This window comes from Lontra canadensis, unplaced genomic scaffold (genome assembly GCF_010015895.1).
Source record: "Lontra canadensis isolate GAN:19392208 unplaced genomic scaffold, GSC_riverotter_1.0 scaffold5, whole genome shotgun sequence".
Classification (NCBI taxonomy): Eukaryota; Metazoa; Chordata; class Mammalia; order Carnivora; family Mustelidae; genus Lontra; species Lontra canadensis.
This window is the reverse complement of record NW_022630999.1, coordinates 20,542,269-20,561,065: the sequence shown is the minus strand read 5'-3', so window position 1 is coordinate 20,561,065 and position 18,797 is coordinate 20,542,269. Positions and strand designations below refer to the sequence as shown.

The window sequence follows — 18,797 nt, the reverse complement described above, 5'->3', positions numbered from 1 at the left end:
TTAAGCAAGGACTCTTAACACTTCTGTGCATAAGTAACACATGTCACATGAGCTTACCAATCACAATTTGTTTCTGCTCACATTTTTATGACCAAAAGTCAATCACCTATCAACATGACAGGGATATAGAATCATCCCACCAGAGGGGCAGCAAATATTGTGATCAAGGATACAATTTAGGTACAAAGGCAAACATCCTATAATAACCAGTTTGCTTCTTGATCTCAGCATAGTTCAGGTACATTTGTTTCAATTGCCACCAGATGCCTAAAAACCATATGAGTGGATGGGCCCAGAAAAGGAGATACAAGGGCACCACGGCCATGCGTGGTAGAATGAGGACAGACTACACTGAGATGCGGCACCTCTCGATTCAGAAGGCCACATAAAGACCTTCTGAGCTACATGATGAGGTCTCCAGTTCAGCCCTGAGTGAGAGGCACTGGCAAGAATGTAGCCTGACCACCACCATCTCCTCCTAAAATCCCAATCTACAGCAACCTTCCTCTGCATTAGGTGATCTCCAAGTGGCTCCCATGAAGTCAATCTTGTATGTAGTTGTTTATTCTGCAAATATTTATGGTGCACCTACAATGCATAGGTTCTAGGCACTTGGAAAATAGTGACAACACCAAGACTAGTGCCCTTGGCAAGCTGATATTCTGGTAAGTGGAAACCAATATTAAAAGACAAACATAAGAATGTTTACAGCAGCAATATCCACACTAGCCAAACTATGGAAAGAACCTGGATGTCCATCAACAGATGAATAGATAAAGAAGGTGTGGTGTATATATATACAATGGAATACTATGCAGCCATCAAAAGAAATGAAATCTTGCCATTTGCAACAACGTGGATAGAACTAGAGGGTATTATGCTTAGCAAAATAAGCCAATTGGAGAAAGACAACTATCATATGATCTTCCTGATATGAGGAAGTGGAGATGCAACGTGGGGGGGCTAGGGGGTAGGAAAAGAATAAATGAAGCAAGATGGGATCGGGAGGGAGACAAACCATAAGACACTCTTAATCTCACAAAACAAACTGAGGGTTGCCAGGGGAAATGGGGGTAGAGAGAGGGTGGTGGGGTAATGGACACTGGGGAGGGTATGTGCTATGGTGAGTGTTGTGAAGTGCGTAAACCTGGCGATTCACAGACCTGTACCCCTGGGGCTAATAATACATTATATGTTTATAATAAAACTTTTTTTAATTATTTTAAAAAAGATATTTTTAAGCTTCTTCAAAAAAAAAAGACAAATATAATAAATAAGTTACATAGATTTGAGGATGCCAAGTACTATATAAAGAAAAACAAACACATCAGGGGAAAATAGCCTACCTTGTCTATAGAAAATGCTACAAGTTCATGGGTTGCCTCAGTGCTACTGTCATTTCAGAATGGATAATTCTGAGTTGTGGGAGGCTTTTCTGCATATGATCAGCTGTTCAGTGGCATCACTGACCCCTACCCACTAGAGGCCATTTCCCCAGTTGGCACCCACATCCCCAGTTTCAACAACCAAAAATGTTACTGGACCCTGACCAATGTCCCCTGAAGGGTGCAGTCATCTCCAGTTGAGAGCCACTGGGTTAGAGACATATAAGGGGTTCAGTTCTTAAGCATGTTCTCAAATTTAAACACAGACCTCACAGAATTTACAACCTGAATATCATCTACCAGCTCTATGACCTTGATTTCATTTCTTCACCTCTCTGAGGTAAAATAGGGGCGGCAGCGCTTTTCTCAGAGATGGGTTAGAAGAGCTCAATAACGTGGTATAGGTCAATTAATTACCTAGTACACACTGCCAATGAAGAATAAACCTTTCCAGCTCAAAATTAGCAAGTAGTAACTCACTTTTCCCATCTTGTAATCTTCTGATTAAGATAAACAGGTATCACTGTAGAGAATAGAAGAATAAAGCAAAACCTTAGTAGATTAAGCCAGGTGTCCAAACTCACATCTAGTGGGGTAGCAGAGCTAAGACAACACGACCAATCCTCTCAGCCCCAATTCCATCAGCCTTCTCACCGACCACACCACCTCCACCTCCCTAATTTTAAGTTGGTTGTAGCCATTTAAAGGACACACCTACCAAGCAGAGCAAAAAGCTTACCAGTAAAGGAAAGCATTTGGGTTATGACAGTTGTTACTAGAAATTGATTTAACTCAGAGGTAATGCTGACTGATCTACTTTTGATGTGCCTTTCAGGAATCTCTAGGAGGAAAATCTCTCATCAAAAGGGCCCCATCCTGACCACCTCCAACACTGCCAACAGCATGGAAGCCCAGATCAAAGAACATCTTGTGTGTGGCTTTTCCTTGTCCCACTGAGAGTCACTATACCCAGGCTTCCCTCAGGGGACCCCGGCACCTCAGAAGAGTAGATGTAGACAAGATTCAAATAACTGAATGAGTCAAGGAGGGGAGTAAAGTAGAAAGACTGAATTAGACCATGGTCTATGGCTTTGGACAAGTGAGTGCATGCATCCTCCTGTTGCCATTTTAACAAGACTGGAGTCCTCTCAGAACACTAATTCCTCCCCGGATCACTGCTTCCCAGAGCAATAACCTAAATCCACCTAACATTTAAGCAAAAGGATATTGAGCTTGGCAGATCGGTACGCTGTATGTTTGCCTCTTGGAGTGATAAGGTCACCCGTTCAAGACCACCAGGAGCAGTGTGTGGACATGGAGAGAGCCACAACATGAAGTGGCCATGCCTAATACAGAAAGGGGAGATGATCTTTGAAGAAACAAAAAGTAACTCAGGAGAATTGAGCCAGATCCTTGCCAGAAACACAGGCTTTGAGGTATTTCAGCTGTCATTAACAATCACAAAAAGTTAGAAACTGGTCAACCTGCATCCTTGAATTGCAGGGACATAAAAAAGGAGCGTTCATGGGGCGCCTGGGTGGCTCAGTGGGTTGGGGCCTCTGCCTTCGGCTCGGGTCATGGTCCCAGGGTTCTGGGATCCGGCCCTGCGTCGGGCTTTCTGCTCGGCAGGGGCCTGCTTCCCCCTCTCTCTCTGCCTGCCTCTCTGCCTACTTGTGATTTCTGTCTGTCAAATAAATAAATAAAAATCTTTAAAAAAAAAAAGGAGCATTCACGTCTGGAAGCCAAAAGAGGCAGACAGCTTTCCAGCCCTAAAACATTGAACTTCAAATGCTTCGTCCTGATCAGGTGATTTTTCATGTCAATCAGCTCACAATCTCTTGAATCTAACCTGCACCTAATTTTTCAGACAAAACACCCATGTTTCCATCAACTGATCAAAACTCAATGATACAGGAGGAAACCGACACCTTCCCACGTTGTTGATAGGAATTTACATCGGTGCCATCTTTCTGGAGGGAAACTGGGAATTGTCTAGCCCCCTCTAAAAGTGAATGTTTCATTTGGAAATTCCACTTTTAACAATTTATCCAAAAGATACATGTGTATGTGGACAAACTCATGGGCACAGCTTTACTGATTGCAGTGTCTTTTGCAATACCCAAAACCCAAGAACATTGGAAATGCCCATCAAAAACACCATTCAAACATGCCCATGCATTAGTCATAAGCCATTAAAATGGATGAGGAATGTCCGCAGCTACTATGATAGAACAGATAATCTCCAACACGTACTGTTCAACAGGAAAAAGAGCAAGGTACAAGGTTTCCTGCCGCATGCTACCAACCATTCGTGTAAAAACGTACATCGGACTGTGTTCCTACTTCTACAGAGATCCATGTGTGAACACGTATATACACACACTTACACGCATGTCTATTCACATAGTAGCTCTACAAGGACGCATAAAGGCACACAAGGAAACACATGGTAACAGTAGCTGCCTTCCAAGAAGGGAAGGAGACGTGTCCTTTCAATTCTTTTGCTTTTTACAGATAGGATGGAGAGAAATGTTAAGGTAGTTTCTTTTGTAGGTTTCATGAACATGGCAGCCTGAAGAGGCCCTTCAAATCTACACATGCAAGCGGCCTCCCACCCAGCTAGAGGGCACACCTGGGATCAAGGAAGAGTCTGGCAAGTATTTATTTTTAAAACTTGCAGTCTATTTTTTTTTTAACTTGCAGTCATCCATGTACATAGGATACAAATGTTCACATTATCCACTGTAGTTTTTTCCCATCCTAAGGCATATTAACCTTGAATCCTCAGAACCTTCTTGAACCCCGTCAGCTCACCACTGGTCTGCAGTGAAAACTAATTTTCAAATTTGTCCCAGAAAATAGGATTTAGAAGGAAATCCACTCACTGAGGGACAGCGTGTTCAAGTCAAATACAAAAGGTTTCCTGAAGTGGACGGTGCGCTCTGAAAAACATCAGAGCCAAGGCCAATCACAAAAACATACTTTCTCGATGACGGGTATAGGGGAGTTGTTTGGGGGCGCAGCACTGTGGGGAGGTCTTCGCTCGCACCCCCACCTCACCTGGTTAAGGCTACACGTCACACCCTCCAGCCCACCACTGACCATGCTGTGTTCCAATTGCCTATTAACACATCTGTCCCTCCTTCTGGACCATGGACTGCTCGGACTCAGGGGTCACATCTTCACCCTGCCCCCAGCCCCTCACTCAGGATGTGGCAAACAGAAGATACTTTTTAAACATTTACTAAATCGACTGCCCAGTTTCCCAGCAATGCAGGCAGTGCTCGTCAAGCATTCTGGGTGCTTGTAACCTTTCATACAGCACTGAACGTTGCTACCCTTTGCTGTTTTATGTATCCTTTCACATCTAATTCCGGTCTAGGGAGCCAGGGCTCTAAAGGATAGAATGCACAAGCAGAAGTTGGACTCATGACAGCTGGCTTACCTGCGGCAAGTTACTTCGTCTCCTGGAACCAGTTGTGTCATCCACACAACAGAAATGTCGTCACCTACCTTGCTAGTTTGCGGTGAGGAGTAAATGAGATCATGTCGCTGCCTGCCTTGCACAGGGCAGCCGATGAAAAGGTGATGGTTTCCGTCTTCATCTTCCACATCCAAAAGGGCAGGGGGTCCTTCCAGAGAAGGTCTTCCCCTACTCACCTTGCCCCATCCACATGCTCCCCGTGGTACCTCGTGCAGACGGAGCGTTCCACGAACGAGAGAAAATACTCTGGATGCAGCAAGAGTTGGAAGCCAGGTTGTAGCTGATTGCTTAGCTGAGTGTGAACAGGCAGGTCAGTTTGGTGCTAAGTCTCGGTTTCTTCTTCTGTAAAATGGATAGGTGAATGCTGATCTCATGTAGTCTGGTAACTATGAAATGAGATGAGACATGGAAAGTGAGTAAAGCCTGATCACCGAGTGTCATGATGTGGTAGCACTTTTATTACCTGTAATAATACAGAAAATCCTTTGTACACGAGCTTTGTGGTATGAACGCAGCTCGTGTTGGTTTTATGATTTCCCTTTGGAGTAGAGACAAGAGGCATAGAGAATGAGGCAATGCATTGCGTGGAAGGTAACGTGACAGCAGACCCTCCTTGAGGCCACATGTTCAGCCCCAGGGGAGAAGAGGGATTTGTCTGAGTAACTATATTGTTTTGCCCAGCCACAGTCCAAGACAGCTCCAGCAGGGTACACTGGAAGCTTACACAATTGCCCAGGAACCTAGGATGTCTATTTCCCAATTTATGGATACAGAAACTGAGGGTGAATTACTCGACCAGGAAAACTAAAAAGTTAAGCTCATCTTTACACCTAGGTCTTCCGGACAATTAGCTCAATGCTCTTTCCACTAAATCATCTGCCTTTGAAAAAAGTGATCAGAACCTCCCCACATAATAGATGACATTTCTCAAAGTATAATTTCAAGAAGTTAAAAATCTTACCTCCCGATATAAATATAGAATGAACATATATGCAAACAACTTAACTCGTTAATGAGGAAAGCAGCTGGATGGTTCAAAGAGCATTTGAGGAAAAAAGAGATTCATACAGAAAAGAAACATGCCCAACTAAGTTTTTTTACATTTCCTAGGTTGGAATCCTATGGAGCAATAAACCTGTAACCTTTGAGGTCCTCACCATGAGTGGACAGGAATTATTTGAACCTTGATCTACATATTACTACATAATAGCACAGGATCTGGCCAGTAATAAACAAAGGTACATACCCTAGAAATACACAATCCTTGGGTGAGCTAGTTCAACTGTTCTCCAACAGAATGTTGAAGGAACAAGCAGTTATCTTTTTGCAAGTCTGAATAATCTCTTAAACATCTTAAATGCACTTACTTTTGGGAAAGCATTGTGTTAGCAATTCATGCATATTTCTCCATATGACCCTAACCACAGCCCTAAGAGAGAGTTACTGTCATTATCACATTTGTATAGATTAGAAAAGTGAGCCACAGATGGATTGGGGGGCCTGCCCAAGGTCAAAGAGCTAGTCATTTGTATAGCAGGGATTTGATCTCAGGATGACAACACAACCCCCATCCTTAAGTAATATGGGATTTTGCCTTACCAAGATAGGGTAGTGTGGCACTCAGCTGTGGCAACGGGGATTTCATCTCATCACTGTTGAATCCCTAGCACCTAGCTCAGTGTTCAACAGATGAACAATTACTAGTGTTTGTAGGTTTTGCTTTTTGAGCCCAGAGCCAGAACTAAGGAAAGCCAGTACCTACACCATGAATTCCAGGGTCAGCACAGGCTGAACATTGAGCTTATGGATGAACTGCTAACTTGAGGTTTAGTGCTGAGCTACCCAGAAACATACCTAGTAAGTGAACAAAGGAGACACGCCCCTGCCCTCACAGAGTTCACAGTACAAGGAGGAAACAGAGGTGAACAAGGACTGATAGCAAACAGGACACATACAGGCACTGGGGGAACACAGAGCGCCAGGAGCACCACTACATGGGGGCTTCGCGTGCTCGGGTGACCAGAGTCATTGGAGAAGGACACTTGTCTGTCACTGTTTGGCCCTTAGGAGCCATTTCAGACTGAAGGCAAAGATTAGCCTAGTGTGTGGGTATATATAAATGTCCTCATCGAAGTATTGTAGGGATTGGGACAATCTGGGAAGACCGTAACAGCAGATGCAATGCCGTCTAGAGCAGATATACCGCCTTGTCAGGATCCCCAACACGATGAGCCATGGTGCATGTTCAAATGGAACTTGATCAATGCATCCATTTAAACAGACAATGTGTGGCTTTGTTTTATAAAGATTAGATGAGGCAATAAAATAACCTATAAGGTAAAAAGACCTACTTGAAAACTTCACCTCAAGGCTGAGGAAGTGGAAGTTGGCACTGAAATGGTCACTTGCTCAAACAAAGTAGCCCACTGCCACCCCTGACTGATGTCAGACTATAAAGTATGTTCAAGCAAGGAGAGAATGGGGTCTCTCCAGGAATAAGAATGGAGGAGCCATGCTTTTATGAGTACTGACTCATATCTCCTCCTGAGAAGGGAGCCTCTAACCAGCTATAATGAACAAAATGGGACCCATGGAAGTCACTGAGGAAAAGCAAGGGAAGCAGCAGGGAAGAAGCCAATGACATATTTTATTCAATTAAACCTACTCTTTGTTTAAGTCCTTTTGGGCTGTAGCTAATGTAGCACGGGCCAATGGACATGGAGCTAGCGCCAAGGCTTCCTACGATCAACCAACACAAGGGCAGATGTACCACCCACTCTTCTCCAGGATTTATGGTATAGAATTCCATGCACCCCTCAAGGCTGGACGATTCCAAATGTCTCTGATCCACCTGGTGTTCCTGAGAGCCTAGCATAGTTCCTGGAGCACAGAAGGTATGCCACATAGGCTTATCCTCTCCAGGCACATGCCCTCTTGGGCACTCTTGACTGGGCAGGTCCCATTCTAGAAGATGGGCAGAAATGAGCTGCATGTCACATCTCTCAGCTTAAAGAAGAGCTTTGGTTACCTCGCCCTGACAGAAAGTCAATGAGAAGCCATGAGATTGGTGGAGCCTGGCTTTAGCAAGCTGAGATGGATGGCCCAAGGCCAGGCTGGCCTCTGGGGTAAGGTGGCATTGGGCCAGTGAGCTCTTCTGGGAGGGTGATGTGGACAAAGCTCCATAATTTTTAATGCAGCTTTGAGCCCTTTCTGAGGGGAATTTACTTCCAAGTTTTGATCTTGGGTCTTTGTAGCTGAGGTCTGCATCTTTCAATAGTGAGAACTCTAAGTTGGCTTCTGAGAGGGGGTAGGATAGGATTGAAGGTTGGGTTTTTTTGTGTGGGTTGTTTTTTTTTTTTAAGTTCTTGAAGTTTAAGCTATACCTAATTCTTCAGACATTCTCACGCAACACTGATTCAAGTAGCTCGAGTGTGCAAAGATCTATAAAACCCAAACTGGGGCTTCCAACGAGGTATATTTACCACTTCAAAATAGTCTATTTCCAATGTGTGTATGGTAATGGGGCGGGGGGTTAGGTTTCCAGGTTCTAGAATTTTAAGTTAAATGCCAAACAACATCTAGGGCAGAGGTTGACACCTGTTTTTGCAATAAAGTTTTATTGGAACACAGCCATGCTGCTTCCTTTCCCAGCTATCTTCGGCTGCTTTTACACTGCAACAGCAGAACTGAATAGTGTGACCGCATGAGCCACAAAACCTCAAATAATCACTACCTGGCCCCTCATGGGGAGTGTTGCCGACCTCCTCTCTGGGATTCCCACACATTCTGCGTTCTTCCCAGGTGAACAACAACTTACCAACTTGAACAGGACTTTTTTGCCTGTGATAAAGAACGTGTCCTCAACAGTACTCAATGATAATTTTTAACTATTTAACCAAGACATTTTGATATTTTCCCCCTTACTCCCAAGTCTATGGCAGCCTCTGAGCTTTTTGCCCCAAAGCAGGAGAACCCTTTGCCAGGCTTCAGCAAGACAATAAACAGGCTTGGAGTCCAGGCTGTTTGGAGGGGATTTTCTAAATTCTTTTAAAATTCTTCTAACTCCCCATTTAACATGACCAGAGTCAGGCCACTGCTTCTCTGAACAGTGATCTGTGCCTGACACCTGATGGTCAATTATACCCAAATAAAGGAATCATGTTTTTCCAGCACTGGAGGGATTTTGGAGCCCTGGCTAACAGGAAACTATACAGAGGCCCCTTGTTCAGTGACTTCGTAGACATAACTTCTGATTAATGCTGGCTCCCTATGCTGCCATGGCATCAGTTTCCAAAATCCCAGGCTAAATGTTCATCTTCTGGTCTGAGCTCAGTTACTTCATGGTCAGAAGTCAGGGGTGGATGCAATTCACAAAGGGTAATGGAGAAAGTGGTGGTTAAAAAAAAAAAAAAATTAAGGGGCACTTGGGTGGATCAGTGGGTTAAGACTCTGCCTTCGGCTCAGGTCATGATCTCAGGGTCCTGGGATCAAGCCCCACGTTGGGCTCTCTGCTCGGGCTCTCTGCTTCCCCCTCTTTCTCTGCCTGCCTCTCTGCCTACTTGTGATCTCTCTCTCTGTCAAATAAATAAATTAAATCTTTAAAAAAAATAAATTAAATTGGGCCATCTGGGTGACTCAGTCAGTTAAGAGTCCAACTCTTGATTTCAGCTTAGGTCCTGACCACAGGATACTGAGATCGAGCCCCATGTCAAGACCCACATTGGGCTCCATGCTGGGTATGGAGCCTGCTTGGGATTCTCTCTCTCTCTCTCTCCCTGATCCACCCCCACCCCAACCATATGCTCCTTTCTCTCTCTCTCTCTCAAAAAATTTTTTTCTTAAAAAAAATTATCAAATTTATACGTATACACACACACACACACACACACACACACACACACACACACGAGAAACCAACTTACCACCCAGTACACTCATGACAAGCTTATTTGGTCTTTGAATCACTTGTTCATTTATTCATTCAAAAGGTATTCAATAAGCACCTACAGCACATCTAGCATTGACCTAAATTCTGGGAACACAGAAGTTATCACGACAGAGAATGGCTCTATCTCCTGGGGCTTATGTTCCAATCGGAGGACTGATAAACAAGCGGAGGGAAAATTACAGGGTGAAGGAAAACCTGTGAAGAAAACCACCAGAGTGAAATTAGAGGGAACCTGCTTGGAATGCTCATTGCCTAGAACAGTTCCTGGTACATAGGCCATGGACCACTTGTTTTTGTTGTTTTTTTTTTAATATTGAATATAAAACCAATTGTTTAAAGTGCTGTATTTGCAGTCACTTCTATGTGGACAGCTCAGGGTAACTTCAATTTGTAGAACAAGAATAATAAGAAGAGAGGAAAGGCCTACAAAGCACTCTTTGCCTCCAGTAAGATGATGATGGACAAAACATTCTCCTTCCATGAGAATTTTTAAGTTGTTTTTTTTTTAAGACTTATTTAATGATTTTAGAGAGAGAGAGAGTGAGCACAAGTGGGTGGGGCAGAGGGAGAAAGAGAGAGAATCTTGAGCACGCACCACAGTCGGCTGAGATCACAACCTGAGCCAAAACCAAGACTCAGATGCTCAACTGAATGAACCACCCAGTCGTTTCCTCCTTCGAGAGAACATTAAGGACAATGGACGTAGTGTACAAAGACCTCTGTCAGCAAGCTAATCTGGAAATCTGAGCTGAGCTCAGTGATTAAGAGAACAAAATCAAGTCAGATGTCCTGGGTCCAAGACCAGACTGATACGTACTCATTACAGAGTTCTCATTATAGAGTTGGACAAGTTTTAACTTGTCCAAGGCTCAGTGCCTCTTTAAGCTTGGTATAAAATTAGTATCCTCCTCTTACTAAGAGGATTCAGTGAAGTAACATTATAAGAACCACTTAGCAATGAACCCCACGTGTCATGTGCATTCAATAAATGCTATGGTCCCTAGGCCTCTGTGTGCCAGTCTCCTTGTCTATGTAAGGATGATAACAAACAATACCCACCTTGTGAGGGTGTTGAGAAGATTAAAGGAACATTTAAGTAGCTACAACAGTCAGAGCTCAGTAACGTTGACTAGTATTGGCTATGATTAGACTCTCTCGCTGGAACAATGGAAGTAAACTCATCTCTTTTAATACAGAAGGAAGGAATTTGAGCCCTGGATGTCTGATCAAATTCAGCAAAGCAATCTGATGAGCTAAGTCAGACCTACCTAGACCAGTGCTTTCCTTGGTAGAACAGATTCCTCATTTGTGATGAAGTGGGGAAGTCAGCATTATTCTAAGTATCTCAGGGTTTGGATGCCTGGTGCACACTTGCACCTCCTCTGAGGTCATTTTTTCCGCTTTCATTTCCGGGTGACCCTCTTCCTTGCTTTACTATACCATCTCCTCAGTTGCTACTATTGCAAGAGAGCCAAGATTGGAATCACCCTTATGTTTTATCTCTTCACTCTAGAAGTTCACTACTATACTAGAGTGGAAGTTCCATGGAGGCAGGGACCATACTGGTTTAGATCCTACTGTGTCCCCAGTTCTGATGGGGTGCCTGCGGGGGCATGGGCTGTGTCTGTATCAGAGAACCAAAATAAAAGGGATGCAGAGAAGTGGAAGAAATAGGTGGAGAGTGGCTAGGGGTCTTGGCCCAGCATGAGTCCCCCCCTCCTCCCCACCTTCTGACATTGGTATAGCCATGACCCAAGTACAACCTCTTGTGGTATGAGGATGGGTAGATGGTTTCAGCTGAGCCAATTAGTCCTTCCACCAGTCTTTCTGGCTAGAGGTGGTAGGAAAGTTCCCCCAACACCCACCCCCACACCCCACTGCAAGTTAGGAAAATAAAAACCTAGAGATATCTGAAGGCACACTGTCCCCTGCATGGGGAAGAACCTTATCTGGAATAGAAGCAAGATGATGACACACAAAAGATATTAAAGGAGAAATAAGAACTTAGAGCCCATGTCCCCCTATCTAGTCACCAGGGTCCCTCTATACCTGCCACTTCCACAATCTATACCAATGAAAAAAGAGAACTCAACAGTGGTTAGAGTAGTAAAAACATCTTATTCAGAGACCTCAATATAGGACTGGGGTCATTTCTGAATAAAGCATAGACAAGTAGAAATTTCTAGCCAAGGAGCAGGGTAGGGGTCAGTGGATGGAAAAATACCAAGAGAAAATGTCAAGGGTTGGAGCATCTAGCTGAATCAACCTAACAAGATCTTTACTGAAGACAGGCCAGGATCAGCAGATATCACCTGGGGGACAGTAGAAGTTGGGGAACCCCATTAGATATTGGGACTGATCAGACATTGAGAAAAAAAAAAAAACTCTAGGCATTTTAATGGGGTACATGGTAGCCAAACCACATTAGATATTGGGACTGATCAGACATTGAGAAAAAAAAAAAAAAACTCTAGGAATTTTAATGGGGTACATGGTAGCCAAATCACTAGAGGAATAATCTCACACATTTTTCCACGTCCCAACAAGATACGGTGTCTCCTGATTGCCTCCAAACCTCATGGCTGCCACCCCCACCAATCACCACAAAACCCACCCAAGGAAGGGGAAGACATTTTCTCCTATGGAATATGTTCAGGGTCTTGCTCATCACGTGTTACTTTATGATTTACATCACCACCAAATAGGCTTTTTTTTTTAAAGATTTTATTTACTTTTATTGGACAGAGAGAGAGAGACCACAAGTAGGCAGAGAGGCAGGCAGAGAGAGAGGGGGAAGCAGGCTCCCTGCTGAACAGAGAGCCCGATGCGGGGCTCCATCCCAGGATCCTGAGATCATGACCTGGGTGGAAAGCAGAGGCTTAACCCACTGAGCCACCCAGGAGCCCCCACCAAATGGCTTTAGCCAAACTCTGATTTCTACCAATACCAAACAGACACCGAAACACAAATATTTAAAACCCTAAATAGCCAAGTCTAACATATCTTATCAAGTATGCTACCCCCAAGCCTCCAGAATCTAAAAGAGACATCTGAAGACACTCAGAAACAAGAGGAAAGCCATTTAGCTCCTATATGGCCCTTCAAGGCTGTTTTGCGTTGAAGAAATAGGGTCAGACAAGTAGAGAATGGTAGGGAAGGAGGTACTAGAAATCCGTTTTCCTGTTTCACTCCAATTCTATTTGAATATTAAATCTCTGAAATACGACTTATTACTCCACAATTCCTTTTCCTGACTTGGACTCCTAAAGCAACAAGTGGAGCAACAATGTCCTGTTATTGTTTACACTGGCCATAATAAATGAGAATCACCTCCCCTCAACCAACGCTCCTCAGCCGTTTTGCTGGCATGAATTTGATAAGGGACTTTGCACAGTGACAGGTAATAGGAAAACTCTGCCTAGCCCTGCAACAGGCAGGTGTCACGCTGCCTGCTAATGACCTGGAGTCTTTCAGCCCTTCCGGACCCGAGGACTTTTTTTTTTTTTTTTTTTAGATTTTATTTATTTATTTGACAGACAGAGATCACAAGTAGGCAGAGAGGCAGGCAGAGAGAGAGGAGAAAGCAGACTCCCTGCTGAGCAGAGAGCCCGATGCGGGGCTCGATCCCAGGACCCTGGGATCATGACCTGAGCCAAAGTCAGAGGCTTTAACCCACTGAGCCACCCAGGCGCCCCCGGACCCGAGGACTACATTCTTCATGTCCATGACATAAAGCTGCCTAACAGCCTGTCTCAAGAGACTACGTGAAGTTCACTCTTGATACAATCAGAGATGGATAGCAGACTCGGATCTTACCCGGAAAAAGCTTCTTTCTCAGGGTCCAGTTGGTTCTTTTCTGTTTGGGGGAAACCAAATGATCTCTCCTAAGTGGTTGTCTCTTTCGCCTATCAAGTTATCGATGCAACTTTGAACAGTTTTGGTGGCCCTTGTGTCTGTTCTGTGGTAGGTCCCACATACTCCTTTCATTCGATCTCATTGGTCAACAGATAAGCCTAACTTCTCGTGGCTTGGAACATCCATCTACATAGTTATTCTTCTATCCCTGCAACATATAGGGCAGTACTTCCCACCCTTTTTAACATCGTAGCACACCTAAATGATTTTATTTCATACTAGAGTAAACAGATGAAGCTACTGTAGGTGGGAGGAGACTGGTCCTGGGACTCTGGCAAATCCCTATCCCTGCCTGAATCCCCCTCCCCCCCAACCAAGGGCTGAGGAATCAGTAACTTAACACACCTGTAACTCGTCAGGATACATGTATGCCAAGGCACCTGGTTGAGCATGGGGTGGGAGCAGGGAATCTGAGCTATTGTACTTGAACCAACACTAGGCTAAGCCATGAGGACACAGCATTAACAACCACGGTCCTGGCCCTCTTGGAGTTTACAGCCAGATAAAGACAATGAGTAAATTATTTCAAGAGTAACAAGGGCTACCCAAAAGGGAAATTATGGGGGTGGCTCAAGCACAAAACAGGAAAACCACCTAAACTGAGACGCCTATTAGAGCTCAGTGAAGGTTGGAAGTGATCCAAAACAACTGGGTGAAGATTTAGCCCAGTGAGAAGGTGAGAAATAGATTTAGAGACAGGACACTCCACGATGGATTAGCTGCACTAATCTGTTCTCCCTCTCTTTTTGAAATAGTCCTATCTGGGGGCACCTGGGTGGCTCAGTGGGTTAAAGCCTCTGCCTTTGGTTCAGGTCATGGTCCCAGGGTCCTGGGATCAAGCCCCATATCGGGCTCTCTGCTCAGCAGGGAGCCTGCTTCCTCCTCTCTCTCTGCCTGCCTCTCTGCCTACTTGTGATCTCTGTCTGTCAAATAAAAAATTTTAAAAAAAAAAGAAATAGTCCTATCTGACCCCTTATGCTCTTTGAGATCATTAACCATAGGACTATTGTTGCATATAGAAGATACTTCTGAGATATAAGAATTTGCCAAATACTTTACATTCTCCCTGACATTTACATGCCATTCACACATTGTCTATTACAAAAGAAAAAAACCCACAACTTTCTTTTGAGAACTGCAAAATATTGACAAGAGGACTTACAGAAGCTTACCATTTACTCAGTGTTAGATACATGCAAACCATTCTGCCCAGCCTATTTAAGGGAACTTTACCTCTGGACTCTGCACAAGAATGTTACAAAGTAGATACTATGTGTTTCCCCATTTGCAGAAAGAGAAACAGAGACTGAGACAAAAAGTTACTTACCCAAGGTTGGAAGTGGTGGAGCTCCAGTGGAAAGCCGCTGCTTCCCTATCAGGCAATACTGCCTCCATCCCAAGGAGACCAGAAAAAGGACTAAAAAAGGACTTGACAGCCAAAAGGAACATTCATTTTCCAAAAAGAATATTCACGTGCTGAATGCTCATGACCACAGCAGGTGCCTCTCTAGATGGAAAGCCAGAGCTCCGGCCTGGGACCAGTGCTGGAAGGGACCCTTGCATTCTGAAAGGTAAACTGATACTTGCTTTCTATGTGCAGAGAGCATCAAAAGGATACAGAAATGCAGGGAATGATGTACAAAACCAGGTAGAATCTTGGAATGACAGGGCTTGCCATTTGAAAGTGACACCTGAGAATAGAAAGATCTGGCTGTTTGGGTTCTTTGGCAGGACTGAACTCCGGCATCTGAGAGGGGTTCTTTTGTAACACACCTGTTCTCTCTCTGGAGCATGATCAGAACCCCTGGTGGGCTTGTTGAAACACAGATTTCTGGGCCCCACCCCCAGAGCTTCCGATTGGTAGGTGTGAGTGTGGTCTGAGAATTTGCGTTTCTGACGAGTTCCCAGGTGATGATCCTAAAGCTGGGCCAGGGCCACACCTTGCTCAGGCCTCGCAAGGGCAAGTGACCTGCTCGGGACCACATAGCCGGTTTTTGACACAGCCGGAAGTCTTCCGTCTCCAAGCACGTGGTGCCTCTACGATTTCTCTTCTCTTTTCCCCCATCTAATTTTTTTGATATATTGTTTTTCCTTCATAAGAACAGAAAGCTTGTCCATGTCTAGAATAAATATGTGGGGTTAGGAGTGATTACGTTGAAAAATAGAGCAGCACCATGCTTCTGCAATAAACCATCTTGAAGTGCAACTTAAATCCTAGTTTTCTCCTCATATTTAACAAACACTTTGATGCACTCTACTTTGCCCAAGGTCAACACCAAGGAACTTCAGGAAAATCCTCCACTGGGATGCCTGGGGGGCTCATTTGGTTGAAGGTCTGCCTTCAGCTCAGGTCATGATCTCAGGTCCTGGAATCGAGTCGCGTGCCTGGCTCCCGGCTCAGTGGAGAGTCTGCTTCTTCCTCTCCCTCAGTCCCTCCCCCCCACTCGCACACTCTCTCTCAAATAAATAAATAAAATCTTCAAAAAACATCCTCTGGTTTGGAGTCAGGCATCCTAGTTTTCCACGCAAAACTTAGGACTCCTCTTGTTGCCTTGCGTAGGCAGTGTGTCAAAGAAAACAAGAGCCCGGGTCCAGTTCTGGCTTGGCTTTAGGCTGTCAGTCCCCTCTTCTGGCCTCAGGGCTTTTTTCTTACAAAATGAGGAGCGCAGCCTGTGAGGTCCCAATCCAGCGCCAACTTTCCACAGAGCCAAGTAGAAGCAGAAGCAACATGCCTGAATGACAATGAATTCTGTTTATATCACATGCCATGTAATATATATAATTTAACCACTACGAAGGAAACAGAATCCTGGCAGAATAGTGTTGGGGTGATGGTAGTGAAGAGAAGGCAGGAAGAGAGGTGGGGAGCCATCTGGGGCTGGAGTCGGGGCCGAAAAGAGGAGAACAAATGAGTGGGCACATTCACAGTGCTGCGTTGTGTTTCTCCTACTTCCCCTTCCCTCCGGTGAATACACAGATAAGGATTTTTTAAGACCACTTTATTTATAACGATTTCTCATTTATGCTTGGCAAAGAGACCAGAGAGGCAAAGCATGTCCGAGCATTTTTACAAGAAGAAAAGATGCTGTGGAGGGACACAATGTATTGCTCATTAAAGGAAAATCCACTCCCTGTGTAGCCGCGAAACATATGCCAACCAGAAATATTATTAAGCCAAATTTGCTTCCATTTAGGTAAAAGGATGAAACTGTCAAAAGTCTACAGTGCTATCATTTCAGAGTTAACACCTGTCAAGGAGGAAAGGAAAGAATCTTAGATGCATAATCTGTCTGAGAGTCAAGGTCAGAAGCGAGCGGGTCCTTCTTATTTTATTCATTTTTCCACAGGTACGAAAAGATTACATCTAGCAGATGGAGGCTTTTAGCATAAAATAAGCTCCTGTGGCTGCATTTATTTGCAACAACAAGAAATATATGGCTACAGATGGCCATCTGTTTCTTAATTTTAAGGTGGAGGGTAAAGAAAGTTTTTCAACTTTAGTTTTTGGATTTACTAAATAATCATTATTATTGTTAAATACAGACATCACTAACAACTCCCATACTGTACTGCTTGTCATCTAAGATCTTGCATATTGCATGAGGGTTTTTGCCAAAATGGTAATACCGGACATCAACATACATATCTCAATAAGGTGTTTTTTTTTCTAATGACCACGTTTGCAAATTGGCACCCATTCCTGTTGAGAACTCAATCTGCACTAGTGCATTCTTCTTTGCTCTGAGTGATTTGTTCACACAGAAATGGGGCTGTTCCTGCAATTACGGGACATGAAAAGCTGATGGGATTTACCGCATTTATCCTGAGATTTCCAAATAAGACCATGGTGATCAAGAATAGAAAGTTAAAGCCAGACAAAAAAGACGTGTGCCTCGTGACTAACAGAGAACTTCTATGGGGCGGCCCTGCAGAAATTAAGGGGCCCAGATGTTCACACCTTGGCTCCTGAGAGGCAGACAGGGCTGCTTTGAGGATGGCACTTGGAACCCACTCTGGTGGGAGGAACAGCACAGGAAAGATGCAGAGCTCAAGGGAATGGTGAAAGGGCCAACAGGCCAATCGAAGCGGTCACCTGCGATGCTATTCAGAATGGAAGAACTCGAGCCAACCTAACACCCGGGGTGAGTAACACTCCATTCTGTAGGTCCTCATTTCTTGTGCCAACTTATCATGGTGCACCGAGAAGCTCCGAGTCCCTTCAGCCAATCATGTCCTCGATGGGACACTTCCCACTCGGTGGGAAGCCTGGTACAGCAAAGCAGAGCGAACATAAGTGCTGTGAAAAAAATCTGTGCCATGAACCTAAGGGACAGCGAGCAAAACCCAAAATAATACACTTTTGCTAGTTAGATGCTGTCTGGGGTTTTCCCGATGCCAATTTTGGAAGTCAGGCTACAGAGCGTTCTCAGAAAATCTGAGAGTAAGGATTCCCAAGATAGATTCCCGGGCTTCTCCCCACCCCCACAACAGAGAACAGCAAGATGGATCTAGTCCCCCAGCACTCTTTGCACTCATCAGACTCTTGCTAGTGTTGTCACTGGAAGGGGATGGGCTTGGAACATGGGCAAGGCTAATAAATTAAAACAGATTTGTCTTATTTCTCTGATATAGGTCTGCAGATCCATAATCTCACGGTAAGAAATGAAAATATCCAGCTAGCAGGGTTTTGCCTCCTGAACCAAATTAACAGATGCAAAAGACAACATTTCCTGCTTTTCAGAGGTATGAGTCATCTTGGCTGCTGCAAGATGGACACATCTTAACATATTGTCATCTCCTTGGATTCAGTATTAAATAATAAAGCATTTAAGCAAACTGTGTCCTGGAAACTAAAGATTTGAACTTATTACTGACTCAGAAGAAAGTCATTATAGGCTTCTGCAACTAAAAATAGTACCACCAGTCCTGCATGGGAACTAATGGGAGGCTCACTACTTCTCCCTGCTAACCCTGTGCCACTGGGGCCCAGCCCTGCTTATTACAGCTTTCTTCTTCTGTTAAGTCAAAAGACCTGGCCTCCTGTAACTTCAGAAAAGCAAGCCTG

General features: G+C 44.3%; 1 long non-coding RNA gene across 1 annotated transcript; it reads left to right on the top strand.

Annotated features, from left to right (window-relative positions):
- Positions 1–17,426: 17,426 nt before the first annotated feature.
- On the top strand, positions 17,427–18,571 carry LOC116864052. Its single transcript, XR_004381927.1, has 2 exons — positions 17,427–17,874; positions 18,365–18,571. It is a non-coding gene; the product is annotated as an uncharacterized LOC116864052 (long non-coding RNA).
- The last annotated feature ends 226 nt before the right edge of the window (positions 18,572–18,797 follow it).